This window comes from Akebia trifoliata, chromosome 16, assembly GCF_017979445.1.
Source record: "Akebia trifoliata isolate Shusen 1 chromosome 16, ASM1797944v1, whole genome shotgun sequence".
In the NCBI taxonomy this organism is placed as follows: Eukaryota; Viridiplantae; Streptophyta; class Magnoliopsida; order Ranunculales; family Lardizabalaceae; genus Akebia; species Akebia trifoliata.
In genome coordinates this window covers 19,821,865-19,846,437 of record NC_141390.1, presented here as the reverse complement: position 1 = coordinate 19,846,437, position 24,573 = coordinate 19,821,865, and the positions used below count along the sequence as shown (strand labels likewise).

The following is a 24,573-nucleotide window of genomic DNA, read 5'->3' as shown; positions in this document are numbered from 1 at the left end:
TTCCATGGGAAATGGGTTGGGAAAAATTTTCACTGGATAATGTGAATTTCATTTATATGATTACGGAATTTTTCCTAGAAAAGCATTTTCTAGCCCAAGGTGATTTTCCTTCCATGGTGGGAAAAACATTTTCCCTCCCACTCCTTGTGGAAAATAATTTCTCTACTGTTAATTGTTTTTTATCCGTAAATAGAGGCTATAAAGGGCCCCACTCTTTTATTAAAAGAAGGCTAGAGCCAAATAGACGTACAAGCCACTATGTGAAAAAAGCCCATATTTGACGGTCTTAGCCCGTCAAATTTTGAGAAATTTGACGGACCCTCCCGTCAAATATTCTCTAGTAGACTTTTTTTTTGACGGCCCTGGACTATCAAATTAGTGGAGAATGGGCTTAAAAAAACAGAAAAAAATCCATAGAATATGACCGTCGAATTTGGAGGTTTAACAAACAATAGCACGGTCCCCTAATTCACCAATCACAATGAACGAAATAATAATAAAAAAAATCATAAAAAGAAAAATCATAAAACAAACTCCAAATTAAACCACTACAACATTTTTAATCTATACGGATTTTTCCGTCTGTATAGGGTACTTTTTCCATTGGTAAAAGCTATTGCGGCGGATGAGCAGCGGAACCAAAATCTAACGTTATTTCCTCGGTAGCTAAATATGGCAGCGGATAACTTGCTCCGCTGTTGCAGGTAATACCTTTAGTTGCGGATATGAATATCCACTGCAATAGGTCAATTTTTTCACAAATAGAATATAATACATATAGCAGCGGATATTAAAATCCGCTGCAATAGGTTAATTTTTAACCAATAGAATATAATACATATAGCGGTGGATATTAATGTCCGCTACAATAGGTCAATTTAAAAAAAAAGAAAATATAACAATTATAGTGGCGGATATTAATATCCGCTGTAATAGATCATTTTTAACAAATAAAAATAATACATATAGCAATAATACTAATATATATAATATTTATATATATATATATATATATATATATATATATAAACAATAAACTATACCATTGGGGCAAGGCTAGAGTTTTGGTGGACTGTTGTTTCATTTCTTAGATTTCAATGAACCATTAAAAAAATGTAATTAGTGAAAAATAAAACAACTTTCATTCAGCATTAGCACTATAAATTCTTATTCAACTAGTTTACACACGAACCCAAAAAGAAAGTAATGAGCAACTCAACACTTTTAAGGCATACTTGAATTCATCAATGCAAATAGTCTTAGAGAGAGGCAAACAAACTCGGTGCATTTCTGAGGACAAAGCATCCCAAACACCATCACTTGTGATGATTAGCCTACCCCCTGAAGTAGATAGCTGTAGTAGAGATAATGTGGCAGTTATAATGAAAGACAAATAATAGTGGGAAAAATAACGTGTTTTTACTGTCATAGACCAAAATAGAGGGTTTATGTTGTTTAGCTCAACTTAAAATCAATTTCACACAAAGGCAACAAATAAATGCACATTAAAATAGAACTAATGTCTGCCAAACAATTATAAACCAAACAAAAAACCTGCTTATTTCTTAAATAACATAAAATCTTAAGAGTATAGTAGTCTACCCATGAGAATGTGTCAAAAGCAAGAGCTTTTCCAATCAGTTTAGTAATTGACTTAATGTCTACAATTCTACAATCCATGTATGGATCTCAAGTCTACTTTAACACAATATACTATGAATTTATGAAACTATTGCCACAAAAAGTAGTTAAAACATAGCTAGTCATTCATACAAGGTGTCTTCAAATGACTAGATAATAGTTGAAAACGCTAATAAATCAAAAGGTCTTTAGCTATGTATAAGTATGTGCCAATAAGTAGCATCTAATGATTTTGCAATTACTTCATAGCAAAATCCTATACAAAGTTCTTTGTTCTATGACTCACCTATGGGGTTGTGTATATGTAACAACTATCTATCAGTGTCTCTGAGTACTTGAGAAACACTTTAAGACCTTACGAAATTCAAATAAATAATTATAGTAGCAGGAAGAAACCTAAATGCATCAAGGACCAATCATCATAGAATAGTTTCCATTAAATGTAACACTAAGAGGATTAATCATAATTTCTATCGCTATCATAGAGAATTCATCAAGGAAAGAGAACAAGTAAAGCAAGAAGCCAAAGGGAGGAAAAAAAATAAAATCATAAATGTACATTAGTACTATGATATAAGGATGACATGTCACTTATAGTCCTATTAAGTCTTAATGCTGCAATGGATGAAATATGAAAACACGCAGCCCACAATAAGCATCATGCAGAGATAAATAATATTACCACTACATAATCAGCGTAAAACGACGGCCCAAGACTAGCCCCCTTCAACTCTCTCTAAACTCATCTTTCTCAGACTCTCTCCACCATTAACAGCAAGCCACCACAGCAGCCCCTACCAATCTCTATCACCCTCCCAGACCATTATCTCTCTCACAAACCTCCTCACTCTCACAAATTTTCTGTCTTTTCGGACAACAAGCAAAAAATATAGAAAAAAAAGGGGTTGAAGAAAACAAAAGAGAATAAAGAAAGAAGAAGAGAACAGGGAGGAAGGACTAATCTCATTAACAAGCTCATCTACACCAACAAATGTACATCTTCATCATCTACTACTCATTCCCTGGCCTTTTGGATTGTTGATGAGATGCATTTTTCATATCTCCTCTCCGATATGTTATCTCCTGCTTGCATTTTTTTTCCCGAGATTAAAAATGAAAAACAGATTAGTAATTGTGGCTTTTCAATAGGACTTGTATTAGTATCTGAAGATAAAGAACAAATTAAAAGTAGACAACAAAAATCATGAAGAGAACTATTCATGAAAACAAAGTAAGAGATACTTGGATTACTTATATTAGCAAGAATAAGTGAAAAACTTTATTTTTAATCTCATTATTCGTCTTTTATTAAAAATGATTGCCAAATAATTTTCCAAAGCATTACTTAGAAAATTTGAAATACAAGATACCCAGATACCTTGCAATGTGCTCTTAATCTCATGATTCTCCTTCCAGACCTCCTCATGCTTAAAGCAGAATTTTCTGGTCTGTTAATCAATGGAAACCATAAAAAAGGATAAATCAATTATTTGTTATGAGGGAGGTAATGTGGGTCTACAAAGAGAAGAACAGCCAGTGAAAAAGCATCGATGGTTCCTATCCACTTTCACGTTAAGATGTGCGATATGAGGTCCAATCTTGGGTTCCTTTCCCCTTTCACCTGTTATACCAACAAAGGTGTCAAAGATCTATAAAAACCGCCGCCACAAAAGAATTCGAAAAAAAAAACATGTAAATTAATTAGAAATTAAATTGAAACATGGAATCATCAAACATGGAAACATATAAAAAAATTCAAAATATTTGATTAGTTTCATGGACTCTTCTAAAAGGGTGAGGTACTCGTGTCGGACACATGTCGAATCCCTACACTACATGGACACTTAGATGACACTTCCATTTTTTTTCTTGGTATCTTATTGCGAAGTAAAGTACTAGCCTTAAACAATGTTTGAGGTAGAGCATCAAACACATGGCTGAGGTGGGAAGCTATAAGGACTCCCTAGAAAAATGAATTTCTAGAAAATCTGTATTGACCCTAAGAAACCTTTGTTTTTGGTCCAATCTCAACCATATGTTTAAGGTAGAATCTACCTCAAACAGCAGAAAATAAGCACTTACATCATTTCTATGCTTTCCTATTGAATTTTTTTCATTTTCCTTTTAGCAAATACAAGATTATAGTTTCATATATTCTCCAGTCTGTAATTACATGAAACATATAGTGAGATAACCCATCCTATGATTCATTATTATCTTGTTATTATATAAAGATGCTTACTACATTGTAAATTATTAAAAATTAATCTTGAGTCCATTAATCCCTTTCGGGGGTTGCCAAATCCAACTCTGTACACCCTTATTAGAATTTGACACACGTACCAATATCAATGCAACATCTTTTATTTTTGGAGAAACTCAAGTACGCATTGTCAATAATTATTGTGCAAATGATTTCTCTAACCAGGGGTTTATAAGAGGTAAGGAATGAGTATGAGAAAAAATGATATCCAACCATGTTGAGTCCAAGGTGATTTTTGTTCTAGAGGAGGGCATGAGCCTGAGTGCTTGCATGTTTCAATTGCACACCCTTATTCCCAGTGGAGACAGCAAGCTGTCTGCAAGATTGGGAATGAAAACAAATGCTGAACCTAAGCTATACCTGATCTTATAACATTTTGTAGTGGGTAGACCTACAGTTTGAATGCCCACCCTTGCCAGACAATTCTTGGAGAGTTAAGCATTCGAGTAGGGATTGGACTTCATTTTAAATTGAATACTATTTTTCGACGTTACATACTCTTATGTTCACGTTGTTGATTAAAAAATGGTAGTTTGTTTATCTTGGCTGAACAAGGTATTGGAATGTTGCAAAACTAGGTGTCTATAAGTCATGATGGAAGAGAAGTCATCCTAGACCACAAATTGAGAATGGGTAGTTATTCAATTGAGAGCGAAGTATTTCCTGGGCTATCACTATTTTGGAGGTAGTCCACTAGTTGGGACAAATATAGAATATGTAAGTAGGATACATTTGTAGACATCCTATTTTTGCACTCGCCGGATTAATCAACTCGTTAATCCGATTGCAATGGTTCCCAATGATGAATGATTATTCCAATGCTTTATTTTGTTACCAGATATATTTGAGAAATCCGAATGAAGTACCTCAAATTAACAAAACTATAGAAACCACGCTACGCTAGGAAAATATAATCCCAAAAGCTTAGAAATCATCATTTTTCAAATAAAAAGAAGCTTCATGATAAAAATCACTAAAAAATGACTAAAATATCAAAATACCCCTAATCTTAAAATATCCCTAGAGCTTATGTTACGCTTAGGAAAACCCTTTCGAACACATAAAATAACAAATCGAAACCAAATAAATCATTTTGCCAATTTTCACAGAATTTGACAAAATTACAAAAATACCTCTTATAAAGTTCACGACCATTTCACACAAAAAATTTCATAAATAACACAAACCAATATTTCCATTGAATTCCTTACGAAAAATCAATTCTAAACCATCTTAGAACATAAAAAACAGACTTAAAACACGAAAAGTCCTCTCCGAGGGCAAAACGATAATTTCACAATTTTTATAATTAAAAATTTTAAAATTAATAAATAAAATATTAAATAATTAAAGTAAAACATTAATAAAATTAATTTAAAATTTAAACTAAAAAAATCGATCAATCAGGTTCTCAGGCAAAATTGTTGAGGGTTGCGAAGATATTTCTTCAAGGACCCCTCCATTTGGGGGTCCAAAGAATTAAAGATATAATAGAGGGGGGTTCTCCAAAAAATTAAAGTCAAAAGCAAGACTAAAGTCAAGTTATTAAAGTCAATCAAGTAAGACTAAAGTCAAAATTAAAGTCAATTAAGCAAGACTAAAGTCAAGATATTAAAGTCAATCAATTAAGACTAAAGTCAAAATCTTAAAGTCAATCAAATAAGACCAAAAGTCAAAACCCTAATAGAGTTCTAATTAAATAATAACTCTATTTAATAGAATTCTAACTAAAATATAACTCTACCTAAAAAATTCTAATTAAAATACAACTCTACCTAATAGAATTCTAACTAAAATACAACTCTAACTAAAAGAATTATAATTAAACACTAATTCTATCTAAACAAACCCTTAAAAAAAATCTATAAATAGAGGTCCTCACACCCTATTTTTGTATCAAAGGAAAAACCCTAAGAGAAGTAGGCCAAAAAGCTTCCTTAGCCTCCCACAAATCCTAATTTTTAAGTCTCAACTTCTTACCTAACACCCATACTTCGATTTTAGCCTGAAAAACACCTAGAAGCCCTTCAAAAACACTCCAAAATCAATAACAAAATTCAAAGAATCCAGATTTAAGGAAGAGATACCTTGCTTCGGAGATCCGAAATCAGATCCGGAGACAGAACGAAGTAATGAGTACGGTACAAGAAGCAGTTTTATCAAATCTGAGGGAATAGAACCGTTGCGTTGAAGGTAAAATCTCTTTTATTTTTTCTATCTAGGTTTTTGTTAGCAATGTAGTCTTATTTGGGATAAGTAGAGACCGGCATTGACCGGGGGGGGGGGTTGGTGCCTAACACCTTCCAACCCCGTAATGTGATCTATGGATTCAATTTTTTTTTAGTAGATTAGTTTCTTTATCCATTTAGAGTCAGTATTCGAATCTTAGATTGTAATAACTAGGTGGTGACTCCCAAACCTCAAGGGTCAAAAACGGATCCGCGCACCTCGCGGATCGAGAGCGCTTTTAACATTAACAGTGATGGATCCAAGGTCCCTCAAAGAACCAGTCTTAAAATAATGCACAAAGGAGTTGGGATAAACTCCATTAAAAATGTAACTCCCATCAAGATTGTTGGGAGAAGTTAGGAATATGCATTTTGGATTCTCCTACTCAACCACTTCACCAATGCGTACTACATCCAAGCTGAAGTTTGGCTTCCTTGGCACTACAAAGTAGAATCATGAAGTATAAGTGATCCTGCACATATTCATTTAGATATCAAAAAAGAATCGAATAAAAGATTGGAAAGGCAAATCAAAAAAAGCAAGAAATATTTAATTCTACCCTTGATGACCACTACTCTATTAACATCTATTAAAAGATTTTTTTTATTTCACCATTTAATCACCTTAGCATTAAATGGTTAAATTGAAATTATTGGGGTAGACAAATAAATTTCATGCAAAATTATTTTGTAATTTATCTTCTAAAAAATTGACACAATTTTTTTACACTTAACTTTGTCCTCTAGGTTTCTAAACAAAGCTTGCATCATTAGAAATCCAGAGAAATACCTGCACTATACAACAAGTAGAACAACTAAAATCACTGATTAAATTGATCCCTCTATGGTCTATCGGAATCATGATCGCTGTAACAATCAACCAACATGCATTCCCAGAATTTCAAGCAAGCACCATGGATCGACACTTAACTTCAAAGTTCAAAATTCCACCAAGATCCTTCAGTGTATTTGGACTCCTCACTTTGACGATATGGGTGGCTATTTACGATCGAATAGCCGTTCCCTTACTTGCTAAGTTCACAGGCCGACCACGTAGACTTAGTTTTATACAACGGATGGGGATCGGATTACTAATCTCATTCCAGTATTTCTCGAACATCAAAACTGCAGGACATAGATCCTCCATTATCTCCCATTTGAGGTTCTCCAACAATTAATATTTCCAATATGGTAAATCCTAGGATAATTCAGTGGTAGACCAATACAGTTTCGTAATTTATTCTCAGACCTATTCCGAGATGAGCTGATTAAGCACTAAAAAAGTATAGAAGCTGTCACCAAGACAGGCTTCAATTAGGAAGTTCTATGGATCATTCAGGACATTAAGGCATGGTCCTCAATGCTTCTACTCATAAATGTATCCAAAACCTCAAGTCAAAAGGCTTCACCAAATGCCATTTAGCAAAAATAGTAAATCATGAAACAAAATGGCAAAATAAAATTCAAATACTTTGGGGATAATTCTAAAGAAAACCTAGTGTGTTCCAGTAAATGTTAAACCTAAAATTTCCCTTGAAATCTTAATTATGTGACACAAAGGACATGATCCATCCATACGGCTAGAAGTGTCGATCCAATATGGGTATCGAGTGTCCGTCTCAATGATCCCCAGATGATGGAAATTCAAAGATGTGAAAACGTATTTAATGCCAACTGATTAAATAATGGGATGCAAGATGAGTCACATTATAATCCATTGTACATGACATTTTAAATTTAGTAGTTTTACTTCCATACAAATGTCTAATGTTTGGGGTAAGAATGCTTTATCCCAAAATAAATGTCAATTGATACTAAATTGAAAAATAGGAGAAAAAATAAGATATGCATTTGGAATGCCAGATTCAGAAACATGTCAATATGGATGGCTCACCCCGTTTAGATGAGCCCTAATAACATGCATGGAAGTACTCTTGTAAGTTTAAAATCATTTGAATCATGAGTCTAGCTGCATGGAAGAGAAATAGAGGCCAAAGAATTCAGAGAGTTCCTTGCTCACATTGGCCTGCCTACACACCACCCCACTTAACAAGGGTCGAGTCCCCATTCTATAGAATTCTTTGAGGATCCACATATAATAAAATTGTAGCTACATACCATGATACCAAGCGTGAAAATAATTAGATGAACCATATACATATTTCTTAACTTTTTAATACTCTAAGATTCACAGAAACATGATTCAAAGAGAAGATATAATTGCCAGCAACCCATGATTCATAAGCATGCCAGATCAAGCATATGAATACATGAGAAGAATCCAGCAAACATGACCATTAGTAATCATGATACAAAATTCCCCAAATACAAAGCACATGAATCATTTGGTCACCATGATATTAGACCACTACAACATTTTTTATCTACATTAGTTTCATCTTGCCTAGATTGTCACACTATCATTTTCTCAAGTGCAAATTTTCTAAACCATACATTGGTCGATATCGTTTTAGAGTTTCAAATTCAAATAGTTTCGGACACACACTCTTTCTTAAACGGGTCACATGTTATCATTCGGATGGGCTAGTTATTAGATTTCATGGAACAAATACAAGGTTGGATGTGTTATTAATCATCAATATGAACTTCTTATGGTTATGTAAGGCATTTTCCATACATATGTTTGTTAATAACCATTCATTCTAATGCCTTTGTGTTCATAAGTTACTTGATAATCGTGAATCCTTATTTAGTTTGGGAAGATCTGCTTTGGGTAAGATGCTTACTGATGAATTTACTTTGTTGCACTGGGTTTTGAGTTGAGTTCAGTAAGGAATATGAAAATGTTTTGGGCCAAACAACAGAAAAACATGTTCACCTATATACTTTAATCATTTAGAAAAGTTTAAATCTTAATAGTCATAGCTTCACAAACGCTTGGGAAAAGCTCAAGGTCATAAGTCATGGTTTTAACAAGCAATTTTTGTTTCAAGTTAAAAAGTTAATTTTGAGAATTGAAAAACTTATGATGCAATTAGGTAAACTATATTAGTTTCTAGAGTGCCCTACTGGATACATGTTAACTAGAACAGAGAATGAGGTCAAAAACACAGTACACACACACACACACTAGATTAAAATTAAATAAATCAATCTTATTTGATGATCCTATTGATCAGCCACTATGTATGTGATTTTTCTCTTAAATAAATGAGAATTTAGGTACTTAGTATAGTATCATTCCATGGTGATTGTTCTAATTTTCCCTGTGTTGGTCTCTTCTTGTTCAGCTATTTGAATTGCTATTTCCTTTTATTTGTTTCAGAATGTAGGAATTCTCAGCTATCTTGTTCCCAAAATCCTACTAAAATCATTAATAGCTGTTCTAAACCCTCTAAAATCCATAAATTTGTGATAATCACCACCAAACTAAATCCCTCAACAACAACTCAAAAATCACTAAAGCATAACTAAAACAACTAGAGACTAAATAAAAGCACCAAATCCTCCAAAATTTCAAAAGTTTATAAGAGAAATCTGAAACAATGACAACTTTATCATTAGGTGTAGAGATCAACTGTAGAACCAGGTCGTTGGAAAAGTAAATCGTATAAAAAACATAAAAATAAATCCCTAAATCAGATGAGTTGCAGAGTACCAATTGCAAAAATGGAAAAATCGAAACGCAAGAGAGAGAGAGAGAGAGAGCTTACCAGATGAGAGAAAAAAACAAGGATTTGTCTCCTATCCGAAAGGAAAGCCGAATGCAACAGGGAATCTATCATCTACCGCTTACCTAGACCTCGAACCTCTGACAAAAAGAATCTCTATACATGCATTCTTTCTCTCCTCCCTAATACCTAAAACATAGTTCCGTCTTGGAGCCGACAGCATCAACCATGGCAATAAGCAATAAGGTGGCCTAGCCTTCGCCTTCTTTAGTGGCAATCCAGCTTGTCGAAGTAATCTCACATGCACCAACAGATGAGAGAACAAGAGAGAGTGACAGAGAAGGAATGAAGGGGAAAATGAGAGGGAAAATCAGACGGGAAAAGGGAAATGGATTTTCACGGGCTGCTCTCTCACGAATTATTTCTTTTTCCATAAGTTGTAATATTCGTTACTGACGGATTTTATTTTCCGCTGCCATCTATATATAAATTGAGTGGGATATGGGTGGTCCCTATAGCGGTAGATAAATTTATCCGCTACAAAAATATATATCATACTGCAGTAGAAATAATAATCTGCTGTTATAAACTAACACTATAAATATATCGAGTGAGAAGATATGAGTGGGTCCCTATAACAACGGATAAATTTATCCCCTGCAAAAACTATACCATACTACCCATACGCTATAAATAAATTAAGAGAGACGGGATATGGGTGGGTTCCTACAGCAACGGATAAATGTATCCGCTGCAACAAATATAACATACTGCAGCTGAAATAATCATCCCCTACTATAAATAGACGCTATATTCAATTTTAAATTTAAATTTTTATTTAAAAAAATTGAATGTTTATAGCAGTGGATAAAATAATCCGTTGCTATATTACAATTTTAAAAAATAAAATTGATAAATAAAACTCATCACTAAATCGAAGTTTTTATTGAAAAATATTAATTTTTTATAGTGGCGGATACAATAATCCACTGCTATATTCAATTTTAAGTCGAAATTTTTATTTAAAAAAATTACATGTTTATAGTGGCGGATAAAATAATCCATTGCTATATTAGAATTTAAAAAAAAAATGATAAACAGAACTCATCACTAAATAGAAGTTCATATTTAAAAAAAAATTGATTTTTTATAGTGGCGGATACAATAATCTGCTGCTATATTTTATTTAAAAAAAATAATTGAAATTTTGATATTTTTAGTGGCGGACACAATACTCCGCTGCTATATTCAGTTTTAACAAAATAGATATATAAAAAAAAAGAAAAATTATCAGAAAAACCCTAATACAACAATTATTTAACAAAAATAATCCAATTTATTAAAAATTACAAAAACGATAACAAACTGGCCATTCAATGGTCGGCCATTAGATTTGCTAATCAATGGACAATTTTCTTATAAAACCTATCCAAGAACATATTTCTTTCTATTTTTTTTAATTTTTTAAACTAAAACAAAAGCACTTTTTTTTTATTATTATTTATGGTTTAATCAAGAGTTGATTTTTGGCGACCCACAATAAATTAATATTCCAACAAATATCGAATTTATGATAGAATGATGGTTGTAGGAAGAAGGAGCATAAACCCTATTTTTTGGTTCTTAGCGTATCACTTACAAGTAATTATATGAGAAGAAGATGAAAATTTAAAAAAAATCATTTTCGGCTAACGGCACACTACGCATAAAAATACTTTATTTTTTTTATTATATTTTATTTTTTTGTGATTTTTTTCTTGGAATTCTCTCCTCATCATGAACAACATTAAAAAAGACAACTTTTTTTTTATTTTTTAGCGTATCACTTACAATTAATTATATGAGAAGAAGATGAAAAAAAAAAAATTTCTACTAACGACATACCACGCATAAGAATATAATTTTTTTTAAATTTTTTTTCTTTTTTACGATTTTTTCTTGGAATTCTCTCCTCATCATGAAAAACATAAAAAAGACAATTTTTTTATTTCTTAACGTATCACTTACAAATAATTATATGAGAAAAAGATGAGAGAGAGAAAGAGGAGAGAGAAAGAAACGAACATTGAATGGCCGTTTCATTTAAAAGATATTTTAATTTTTTATTTAAAAAATCAAAAAGAGAGAGGGAAAGATGAGAGAGAAAAAAACCGGCCATTGAATAGCCAGTTTGTTATCGTTTTTATAATTTTTAATAAATTAGATTCTTTTTGTTAAATAATTGTTGTATTAGGTTTTTTTCTGATAATTTTCCCTAAAAAGAATTCACTAAACCCCAAAAAAAAATATTAGTTTTGTAGTAGCGGATAGATCTGCTATGTTCAATTTAAAATAAAGAAATTTGATTATTTTAGTGGCGGATAGTTTAATCTGCTGCTATATTCAATTAAAAAAAAAATTGATAAAAACAATTCACTAAACCAATCCTTTTATATAAAAACAATGATTTTGTAGTGACGGATATATGTTTCTGCTACTATATGGACTGAATAAGCATAGTGAGCAGTACGGGGGATCCCTGTAGCAACAGATACAATTATCCACTGCAACAGATTCTACTTATAGAGACGGATAAAATTATCCGCTACAATAAATATATCTATAGAGGCGGATAATTTTATCCACTGCAGTAAATATATCTATAGAAGCAAATAACTTTATCCGCTTTTATAAACAGTCGCTATAGATCAAAAATGTTGTACTGAACTAAACAACCCAAAATTCATATTAGGAGGTCTAAAGTTTCTTACATGACCTTAGAAAAGCTTCGGTCTTGAATATAAGATTTCCTTCTTCTAAATCTTCTGTCATCTCAAGATACTCTACAGCACATCTCAACCCAGAGATGTTTCCAGCAGTTAGATCAACAGCTATGCCGTAACAAAATTTTGCACCAACGGAAGGATCCTTTTCCAATGCCATCTTCTCCATTAAGTTCACCTTCTCTGTCCAATCCAACACTAGTAGTAGTTGTGATCAATGTAGGGAGACTCGAGGGCCCATGGGCAGATTCGAGGTATTAGACTTGATTCAAACATGAAAGCCAAGGAATCGGTTATTCTAAATGGTGGTGCATTCGCTCCGTTCACAATTGTGGCCTGTCGATAATAAAGTGAACATTAAGGATCCAAAATGAAGCAGAGTTAGTTACACATTAAAATGACAACAAAGATTTGATGGCAGGAGCCAATGAGGCAAAAATGATGGATTATATCAATGTTCACAAACTAATGAGTGAGTCATTTTCTTTCATAAACAACAAGCTTAATAATAAAATTATATACAGAAGCCATGAACTGTAGTTTTTTTTTACCTCGTATCTGCCGTAAATTAGACCTATAAATTCACTCAGCAACCAACCATCAAAGTGGGAAATGATAAAATCATGCAATGCAACACGAGGCTTCTCAGATGGCGCCGTCAATACTGCCATTCAGTTAGAAAAAAAAACAGTACAACTTAAACAAGAAGTGTATTGAACACAAAGATTATTTGCTTTTATGTTATCTAATAAAAATATGTTGAGAGGTTGAAACACACACCTACCAATGTTTATTGAAGGGTCACCATGATCCATCAGAATAGTATTGAATGGGTAGAACTTACTTAGATTATACTGCAAGGTACATAACCCAAGGTAATTTCAAAATTTCAAAATTTTAGTAAGTCACTTGTTAATAATTTCATAGAAGAAGAGCCAACAATTCCAAGAAAATTGTATTAATCTCTACAAAATCAGGATGGAGGACTTGTATTATATATGCTTGCATAAAAGAGTCACCATATGCTAGAATCAAAAAATTTACACACACATGCACACACAAATATGCATATTCTGTAGTCATCAATAAAATCCTCAAACTATCATCTTACAACTCTTGTAAGGAGCGACTCAATGATCACATTGTCTCCTTAGTAAAGACTAGGCGGACTCTTTTGCAAAACCCCCCTTTTGTTGTGCAGATGGTATTGTTGATTTGTAACTCTTCAAAATTGAAAGAAAATTATAATCTGGAAGTTTCTTTGCCAAGACAAATAATTCTACTTGTTAACATTGTAACCAATTTAAGTCATTTGGTGATTTTTGAACTTGTACCAAAGACTCTCTTCAGATCCTTAACTTCAAGGGAGCCTCAAATCTGTGTTTATTGGTCCAAGTAAACATTGTTTACCACCAACCAAAGTTAACAGCAAATAAGTACACAAAACAGTCTTTAGTTTGCAATTGTGAGACGACAACACTGAAAAGTATATAATGTTCGTTCTCGCCATTTCTCCTGACAACCAACTAACCATATAAATAAATAAAAGTCCAACAAAATCTAACTAAGCCATATTAGATAAATAACAAAGTTCCAAATGATGGTAAAAACTACAAAGAAGTTAGCCGAAGGTGGACATTTGATTCCTAACCACAAATTAAATTCAGTGTGTATACTAAGAATAGCTACATTATCATCTATTTATTTTGATTTTTGGAAGAGAACTACAACACATTGTAGTGTAATTATGTCATATTTCTCAAAGTAATTTAAAGAAACAGAATAAATGTCAATAATGGCATACAATATGACCGAACAAAGCACACAATATCCTCCCACTTGATTAAATTAACATCATTTAATGTTTACAAGTTCTTGTATTGAGAAAAGGGAAGGAAAACTTACAGTAGCTGGTTCAAGGATACGGCCAAAATGGTTGAAAAGATCTCTACAATGGAGGCAATAAACATTTAATATTAAAAACTGCAACAAACAAGAATAAAAAAGAACAACGTCCATTTCATGGCACAGTGATCACATTTGATCCATCCATTATTACATAAGTTAAGTGAATACATAATCTAGAGCACGAAATTTACAATTATAAAGAAGTACGGAAATTTTGTTATTGATACACTAAAATAAAGTTTAGGGGAGGTTCCACATACTGTTTTGAGAACCGATCCCCAATAAGAATCAGATTGGTCCTAGATCAATCCCCACCAATCAGAACTAGATTCATTGGCAGCCCTAGGCTTCTCAATTTGGACTTGCATATAGAAGGCAATGTGAGAAAACCAACCCCTTCAACCTTTAAAGGGACTGGTTACAAGAGCTATTGATGAGGATGAAATCCGAGGTATCAAATTGCTACACCCTGTCATTGCTTCCTCTTCTTTTTTCTTCATAAATGTTTTCCACGGTGTTTAATTTTCATTTATTAGTAGTGAATCATTAAAAAAATAAGTTGGTGTAACAATATAAAGCTCTCAAAAAAAAATGATGATGTTAATCTACGGCCTACGATCTGAGAACATCCCTAATATGGACACTACGTTTCCCTCTTTCATTTTTTTTTTCAAATCTCATCTTCCTTGTTACCTTGATTCTGTCTCCAAGAAGATCAAACTACCATAAATTTTATTCAGGTAGAAGTCAGAGTCATTCTTCATGAATTCTTATTCTTCACACTCCATTACACGTATCTTGTGTTAGGACATGGGGCATATTTTGACAGCTTAAAAGGCTCAAAGTTTACAGAAATTATTGTTCCAAATTCAGGGAAGTTTCAATTTACCAAAAAATTCTTATCATATTTGTGATTTTTCTATCCTTTTTTTGGTTATCCCTGCATCAGTTCCTTATACTAGTCATTTATTCAAACATGCAAAAGAGATTCTTTATTAACTATATCCATATTCCTCTTCTTCATATTGATCTCACCCACAACTACCTTAACGGTATAGTCCTCCCAAACTCACCCGTTATCTTACACTCATAGTTTACTTTAGCAAATCAATGCTTTTATTTTCTAAAATTACAATAGATTGTATCACTGCAACTCCATTCTAGGAAATTGATTGATAGATCAGATACCGATAAAATTGGAACATTAGCACTCAGAAATTTGTAATCTATGAATTATCTTTGGGTAGCCAAATTGTGGGAATTGGTAAGAGATTGAATGTGGGGTGTATTATAAACACCCTTTTACACTAGCTTTCCAACCACATAAATCTTTGTCTCATGTGATTGCTTTTATTTCTCTCCTCTTTTTTTTTTATTCTTCAGATCTTTTGCACAGTAATTTTTTCATAACAAATGAAAATAACTAAAGAATGTAGTTAGTGATAAAGCTTGTGGTGTGTGGATACCACGATCGTGTGGTTCAAAACCAAACCAATAGAACCTGCCTTCAACTCTGCTGCCTAGCCATAAAATAAAAAATAAAATAAAAAAGACGGCGAAGGAGCATAGATAGCAAACAATATGTTGGATAAGAAAACAATCAAAATGGTAGTAATAGAAAAAAGTGGGTTAGCTTCGAACAACAAGACCGCTCTAGAAGCTTGTAAACTATGGAATTTACCTGAAATCATTCAAAGCCCTCTATTATTGACCTCTCACCATTCAATCCCACACTGTTATCAGGAAACACTCTTTACACAACTGTTCATGGTGTGCACAGCTAGACACGTATAGAACTTAAGATATGAAGCATTTGGTCTTTAAATCAAAATTTATTGAGTTGTAAATGGATTGGGCCTAATATGCCCCACCCACATCAATAGTGCACACATGGGTTTGTTCTCCACACACACAACAAAATGGTTAGCCTTGGTGTTGTGTGGCTCTTGCCTTGAGTACATAAATGCCAACACATTGGCTTTATGCCACCTTGCAACTACTTTCTGTGCCAATGGGGATGGTTTAATTACCAAAAGCTGAAAAACTAAATCGTATTCGACTTATTGCTCATAAGACTCACTACTCACCAAGCAACAATAAGAACTGCCAAGAAAGAGTATGGGAATGAGATGGAACTCAAATCTAGCATCACATATGTTGTAATATTAAGCTTAGATTTAAAGAGTCTAGTGCCATGTGTATTGTGGTGACTTGTAGTGAGTTGTCATTACAGTTAGTTGGTTATAACAATATATTAACAGCATTCTGTTGGTCAGTTATAACAGATGCTATATATATATATAGGGGGTTGGTTAACCAATGATGTGGGTTGTACTCATTTTGATCTTATTGTACAACAATTAAGATGAGAACTTGTAATTGTGTGAGTATGGAATAAGATTGATAGTTTTGAGTTTCTATTTCTATTTTTTTATTCTTGGCTGTTCTTGGTCTAAGTTGTAAACGAAGTGAGTTTTCTCCAACAAATTGGTATCAGAGCTTTTGGGGAAGGACAATGGCGCCAACCAAGTTTGACATAGAGAAGTTCACAGGGAAGAATGATTTCAGCCTTTGGAGGTTGAAGATGAGAGCCTTTCTTGTTCATCAAGGGCTCGAGGAGGCACTTACAGGAGAAAAGAATCTGCCTCCAGCATTGACTGAGAAGGAGAAAAAGGACATGTTGGATAAGGCTCATAGTGCTCTAATCTTGAGCCTAGGAGACAAGGTGGTGAGGGAAGCATCAAAGGAAAAGACTGCAGTAGCTATTTGGTTGAAATTAGAGAATTTGTACATGACAAAATCTATAGCAAATAGGCTGTTCTTGAACCAGAAATTGTATACTTTGAAGATGGCACCAGGAAACTCTCTTGAAGATCATATGGATGACTCCAATAAGATCCTTCTTGATCTTGAAAACATCGAGATTAAGGTGGAAGATGAAGACCAGGCATTGTTGCTACTGAGATCATTACCAAGTGAGTTTGAGAGCTTCTCTGATACACTGATATATGGTAGGGATTCGTTGTCATTGGAAGAAGTCCAAGCTGCTTTATTCTCAAAGGAGCTCAAGAAGAAATCTGAAGCAAGAACGGAGGACGGAGCAGGAGAGGGACTTCATGTCAGAGGAAGGACAGAGAAGAGAGACTTCAACTCAAGAGGAAAGAACAGATCAAATTCGAAGCATAAGAAGAAATGCTTTATTTGCATAGAGAAGGACATTTCAAGAAGGATTATCCAGAAAGAAAGAAGAAAAATAGAGAGAAACAAAGAGACAATGGAGATGCAGATATTGCCTTGGATGGGTATGAAAGTTCTGATTTACTATGTGTTACAACATTCAAGATTGATCAAGAATGGGTCTTGGATTCGGGGTGTTCTTTTCACATGTGCCCATATAAGACATGGTTTTCAGAATTTAAAGAATGCAATGGTGGACAATTTTTGTTAGGAAACAACAAAGCCTGTCATGTTCTTAGAATGGGAACTGTAAAATTGAAGCTTCAAGATGGTTCAGTCAGGATCTTGGAATCGGTGAGGTATGTACAAGAATTAAAGAGAAATCTGATTTCTCTTGGTATGCCAGATTCTCAAGGTTATAGTATTAGGGCTCAAGGTGGAGTCTTGAAGGTTTCAAAGGGGTTATTGACGATGATGAAAGGGAGCTTGATGAATGGACTGCACATTCTAAAAGGGACAGCAGTACCTGGACAAATTGCTACAGCAGAAAGTAATGAGATCTCTATATCTCAACTCTGGCACATGAGATTGGGGCACATGAGTGCCAATGGCCTGATGGAGCTCAGCAATCAGAACTTGCTCAATGGAGTTAAGGTGACAGATTTGGAGTTTTGTGAGCATTGCATATATGGGAAGGCTAGAAGGATGAAATTCTCAAAGGGCATTCATAGCACAAAGGGCACATTCGATTATATCCACTCGGATCTATGGGGAGCTTCAAGGGTGCCATCTCATGGAGGTGCTAGGTATTTTTCAACTTTTATAGATGATTATTCAAGGAAATTTTGGGTTTACACTCTTAAAAATAAGAATGATGCTTTAGCCAAGTTCAAAAAATGGTAGGTGTTGATAGAAACTCAAATAGGAAAGAAGATTAAAAGGCTTAGAACAGACAATGGTCTTGAATTTTGTTCAAATGAATTCAATCAGCATTGCAAGGAGAAGGGTATTTCTAGGCACCACAATGTGAGGAAGACTCCTCAACAGAATAGACTTGCAGAGAGGATGAACAAGACAATATTAGAGAGGGTAAGGTGCTTGCTGTCAAATGCAAACCTTACCAAGTCATTTTGGGCAGAAGCTGTTCTTACAACCACTTATCTGATCAACAGGAGTCCATCAAGGGCCATAGACATGCTAACGCCTGAAGAAAGATTGTCAGGGAAGCCACCAGATTTGTCAAATTTGAGAGTTTTTGGCAGCATTGCCTATGCACATGTTAATCAAGGAAAATTGGAACCTAGGGCAGTAAAGTGCATCTTTATTGGTTATCCACAAGGAGTCAAGGGCTACAAGCTCTGGTGCACGGATACAGGACATCCCAAGACTTTTATAAGTAGGGATGTGGTGTTTAGAGAAGCTAATATGTTTTATGGCAAGCTGGAAAATATAAGTTCGGACATTGAAGAATCTATTCAAAGAATTCAGTTTGAGGTGGAGCCCGATAAGAGGTCTACAACACCACCACCTGATGATCAAGAAAAAGATGGAGTTGGTACTGAAGTTCTTGGTTCAATAGAGAATTACTCATTAGCAAGAGACAGGGTAAGAAGGAAAGTGAAACCACCTGAGAGGTTTGGCTACGCAAAAATGATCTCTTTTGCACTGATAGCAGCAAATGAGATTGAAGAGGAAGAGTCAAGAAGCTATAGGGAAGCTGTTACATGGAAGCATTCAGAAAAATGGCTAGTAGCCATGAAGGAAGAAATGAAGTCACTTCATGAAAACCAGACTTGGACTTTGGTGGAGAGACCACAAGGTCAGAAAGTAGTAGGCTGTAAATGGGTATACAAACTGAAGGAAGGAATTCCAGGAGTTCAGCCACCTAGATTCAAAGCTAGGTTAGTGGTTAAGGGGTTCACTCAAAGAGCAGGTATTGACTATAATGAGGTATTTTCACCTGTTGTGAAACATAGCTCAATTAGAATGCTATTGTCACTTGTAGCCAGGGATAATTTGGAGCTAGAGCAACTCGATGTGAAGACAATTTTCTTGTATGGAGAGTTGAGTGAGAAGATTCATATGTCACAACCAAAGGGATTCATTGAACAAGGAAATGAAGAGAAGGTTTGTTTGCTACATAAGTCTCTTTATGGACTTAAGCAATCCCCGAGGCAGTGGTATAAAAGGTTCAACTCATTTATGATATGGAATGGGTTTGAACGTTGTGAGTATGACAATTGTGTTTACAACAAGACAATGGATATTGGAAATGACATCTACTTGCTCTTGTATGTAGATGACATGCTTGTGGCAGGCAAACATAAATCTGAGATCATGGAGGTGAAGAGGGTGCTTAAGGGAGAATTTGAAATGAAGGACATGGGACCAGCCAGCAAGATTCTAGGCATGGAGATCACACATGATAGAATGCAAAGCACCATGTTTGTTTCTCAAAGTGGTTACATTGAGAAAATACTTAAGAGGTTCAACATGGATGTTTCAAAACCTGTTGCAACACCTCTTGCATAACACTTTAGATTTTCATTTGAAGATTCACCTAAAACTGAAGAAGATGAGAAGTTCATAGCCAGGGTTCCTTATGCAAATGTTGTGGGGAGTTTGATGTATGTTATGGTGTGCACGTGTCCTGATTTGGCATATGCAGTAAGTGTCGTTAGTAGATATATGGGAAGTCTAGGGAAACAGCATTGGGAAGGTGTTAAATGGATTATGAGGTATCTCAGAGGTTCCACTACAGTTGGTTTGGTCTACAAGAAACATGAAATCAATGAAGATGGAGTCACTGGTTTTGTAGACTCAGATTATGCAGGGTGTTTGGACAGTAGAAGATCTCTAACTGGTTATGTGTTCAAGCTTTGTGGAAATGTGGTGAGTTGGAAAGCAAACTTGCAACATGTGGTTTCATTGTCTACTACAGAAGTAAAATTTATGGCCCTGACAGAAGCTATGAAGGATGCTAAGTGGATGAGTGGAATAGCAGAAAAACTGGGATTGAAGCAGTTTGACACAAAGGTGCTTTGTGACAGCCAAAGTGCAATTCATTTGGCTAGGAACCATGTTTATCATGAAAGAACGAAACACATAGATGTGAAGTTGTACTACATTAGAGATGTAATTGCTAAGGGAGAAATAAAGCTGGAGAAAGTGGTCACTGAAGAAAACCCTGCTGATATGATCACTAAGTCCTTGGCAGCTCCTAAGTTCAAGCATTGTTTGGAATTGCTTGGTGTTCAAGAGGAGAAACAACTAAAGTCAATTAAATCAGCCTAAGGTGGAGATTTGTTGTAATATTAGGCTTAGATTTAAAGAGTCTAGTGCGATGTGTCTTGTGGTGACTTGTAGTGAGTTGTCATTACAGTTAGTTGGTTATAACAATCTGTTAACAGCATTCTATTGGTCAATTATAACAGATGCTATATATATATAGGGGGTTGGTTAACCAATGATGTGGGTTGTACTCATTTTGATCTTATTGTACAACAATTAAGATGAGAACTTGTAATTGTGTGAGTATGCAATAAGATTGATAGTTTTGAGTTTCTATTTCTATTTTTTGATTCTTGGCTGTTCTTGGTCTAAGTTGTAAACAAAGTGAGTTTTCTCCAACAACATAGAAGTGAATCATTAAAAAAAGAAGTTGGTGTAACAATATAAAGCTCTCAAAGAAAAAAAAAAAAAAAAAGCAAAGAAAACAGATGGTTTTGCTACAGCTCAGTGAACTCATCCTTGTTAATCCAAGTTGATGGACTCAGTTATTCACCACCACCATCACCAATCAACAATTCCAAATATTGTTCACAAATAAATTTGTAACACATGATTACCTGCTCTGTAACTAAGAATTAACATACATTAAGAGACTAAAAAAACAGCAAGTTATTTTACTCAAACATTTGTAGCAAAAATCTGGTGGCTTCATGCATAGCTTCATTGCAGATTATTTGTAACATTCCAAATGATCTTCAAGGGCAAAGACTTTATTGGAAACTGACTCAATCAAAGAGCTGGTGGATACATTTGAGTATTTAACAAAGTACGTAATTAACATTGGTCCTTCATTGACTATACTTCCCCGCATTCATGTAGTGTGATGCATGTTTTCCTTTCTTGATCTTTTGATGATAAAAATCAAGAATTTTCAAGACATTTAGGTCATTTAAATTAGTCTCTTATGTTTCCCCTTATAATGGTCATTGTTTCAATTCCTCCCCTCCTTTAATTTTATTATGTTTCAATTTGTATCGGAATTTTTCGATTCTAAGACAAACAAAATAAATTAGTCTCAATAAATTCTCACAATTTCATAATTAGTTTCAATAAATTCTCCACATTCAGACATTATCTAGAAGCATCAAATTACATACTTCAAAATATAGGAATCTATAGGTATCGAGATTGATACGAAATACATCAGATAAAAATCTTAAATCTTCAATCCAAATTTAAATACATCGGATCAAAAACATAAATCTTCAATCCAAATCTAAATATATCGGGTGAAAAATCATAATACAGTCTATATAAAGAAAAGAGGGATTAGAGAGAGTACCTAGCCCGAAGTCGCAATGATTCTTAGCTTGTTGCGTGAGGTGATGCAGCAGGTGAGAGTCCCTTTGTGATCAATCTGATCAATTCGATCCATCTCTGACCAATCTAAATCGAGATTGATCGATCAAGTAGAGTAAGAGATGAGATCTATCGAGGGAAACAGATCGAAAGAGAGATCGATCGAGAAAGAGATTGCGAGAGAGAGATGGAGAGGTCGATCGATCGATCGAGATAGCGATTGTGAGAAAGCGATGGTTACGTTGATCAATCGATTAAGAGAGAGAGAGAGAGAGAGAGATAAAAGGAGAGGTCGACTGAAACAGGGACTATGAAAGGTCGATCGATCGATGTCTGTGAGAGAGGCAGAGAGAAAGAGAAACAGTAACAGATAGAGAAAGAGAAATAGTAACAGTGAGAGAGGCAGAGAGAAAGAGATGGTAACAGTCCGAGTAGCAGAGAGGCAGAGAGAAAAAGAGTCCGCGTGATGAAACCCAAAACGTGGTTCACAGGCCACGGAGTTTTGGGTTTTAAAACTCGATAGGATAGGCCCAACAAATTTTTTTTATAAAAATTTGCGATTTTCACGTAGTGAGCAATGTCTTCTAAACAAAGAAAAACCAATTCATACAAAAAATTATCAACAAGCAAATTATATCCCTGTGAGGAAACTCCCATCTTTTCCTTCCAATTGCACACCTTATTTGATTCACACCATCTAAATTAAAAGGTTAAAGAACTGAATCCACTGGCCACGTCTTTAATCGACCACAAGAGATCAAGGTGCAACCACGTGGCCTCCCATACAACATTTAAACAATTAATAGCATACAGAGAATCAACATTTACTATCACATGATGGTAGCCTTGCTAAAATGCAGCTTTCAACACATGGAAAATTGCCTCTAGCTCAAAGTAGGAACCTAACTAGAACTCGTGCTACAATAACCAACAAACAAAAAGATAACCCCCTCACCCTTCGAAATTTTCCAAGGTGCACTCAAATGAAGGGAATCAATTTCCTAAAGAATTCATTTTCATCATCCGCTTATGTGAGATTTATCCAATTCTAAGTCTTTCCACAACAATTAATTCTATAATATTTCCAAGATCATGAAATCACATATATCTCAAGAACTTTTTTTTCCAAGTGAGTAAAAATTCTATTAATAAGATAGACGATTTATACTCAAGGGCAAGCCTTAGTTTACAACTCTAAACTGGGGTAATTCAAGCCTATCCCCCATGAAGGCTTTACTAGGAATGAAGGGAAGGTTTTCAACATTAACAAAATCGCTTGATGAGAGGTTTCTCAACGCAGAATATGCTAAGGCATCTGCAATGCGATTTCCTTCGTGCCAAATATGTTTGATCCTCCAAGAAAATCGCTTTAATTCATTGCAAAATCCAATCAAGAGTCCAGGGGATTAAAGTACCTAATAAACCCTTGACAACAAGAGAGGACTCCATCTAAACTATGAGATTATTCAAACCAAAAATAAAGTACTCCAAGGTCGTCGTTAAAGCCAGACATTTGGCCATATTGTTTGTTGCACATCTAATGAACCAAGCCCCTCCTGCCAAAAGATTACCAATTTAATCCCTTAACATGCCTCCTCTACTAACATGACCCGATTATTCTGAGAGGCTTCATCCACATTTCTTTAAGCAACAAAGTGGTGGTTCTCCCAAATTAGAGGAGTTCTCCTTTTTATTAGGTAATATTTTGGGAACTATGCCAATGTTCACAAGTCTACTCCTTTGAATTGAAGTAACCATCCTTTTAAAAATTAGCACCCTTCAATCTCTTTTAATCACTATAAGCAGTGATCCCTTTTTACTGAGAATGACCTTTTCTATAAATAAATAAAAAATGGCCCCATTTCTAGTAATCCATAAGCACCAACAGATGATCCAAGGCGTCAAGGCAGCCACAACATTGAACTAAGTTCTTTTCGAGCTTTCCATCCTCACAATACCATTGAAAGATAGTCGTGTGTGTTGAATTTAGAATCACAATTGAGAAGAACTTCCAAACCCTCGTTGAAAAATGACAACTAAGGAAGGGGTGATGCACATATTCCTCATTCAAACCACAATAGGACACTTTGAAGCAAGCTCCCTATTTTTTCCTATTTGTGTCTACAGGAACCAATTTGTTCAAGAATTTCCAAGCGAAGCATTGCATTTCCATAGGAATTGGAGCATTCCATAGAATGAACCAATTTTTCTTTGATGCTCTTTCAATCTTAATGAGCTGATTTTGAGGAGAAAATACCAAAGGTATTTGTTGTCCAAATGATCTGTCACGTGTGCTCTTATTGAGAGTCAAAACCATAATAGTTGAAATCATTTTTTTATTTTGAACTAATGTTCTAAGGCTCTCTCCGAAC

The 24,573-nt window shown here is 34.5% G+C and overlaps 1 long non-coding RNA gene across 1 annotated transcript; it reads right to left on the bottom strand.

Annotated features, from left to right (window-relative positions):
* Positions 1–1,119: 1,119 nt before the first annotated feature.
* On the bottom strand, positions 1,120–24,188 carry LOC147382758 (uncharacterized). The gene is made up of 5 exons (XR_015173392.1): positions 13,078–24,188; positions 12,520–12,862; positions 3,020–3,262; positions 2,324–2,724; positions 1,120–1,354 (listed from the first exon to the last, which is right to left on the bottom strand). It is a non-coding gene; the product is annotated as an uncharacterized LOC147382758 (long non-coding RNA).
* Positions 24,189–24,573: the final 385 nt, after the last annotated feature.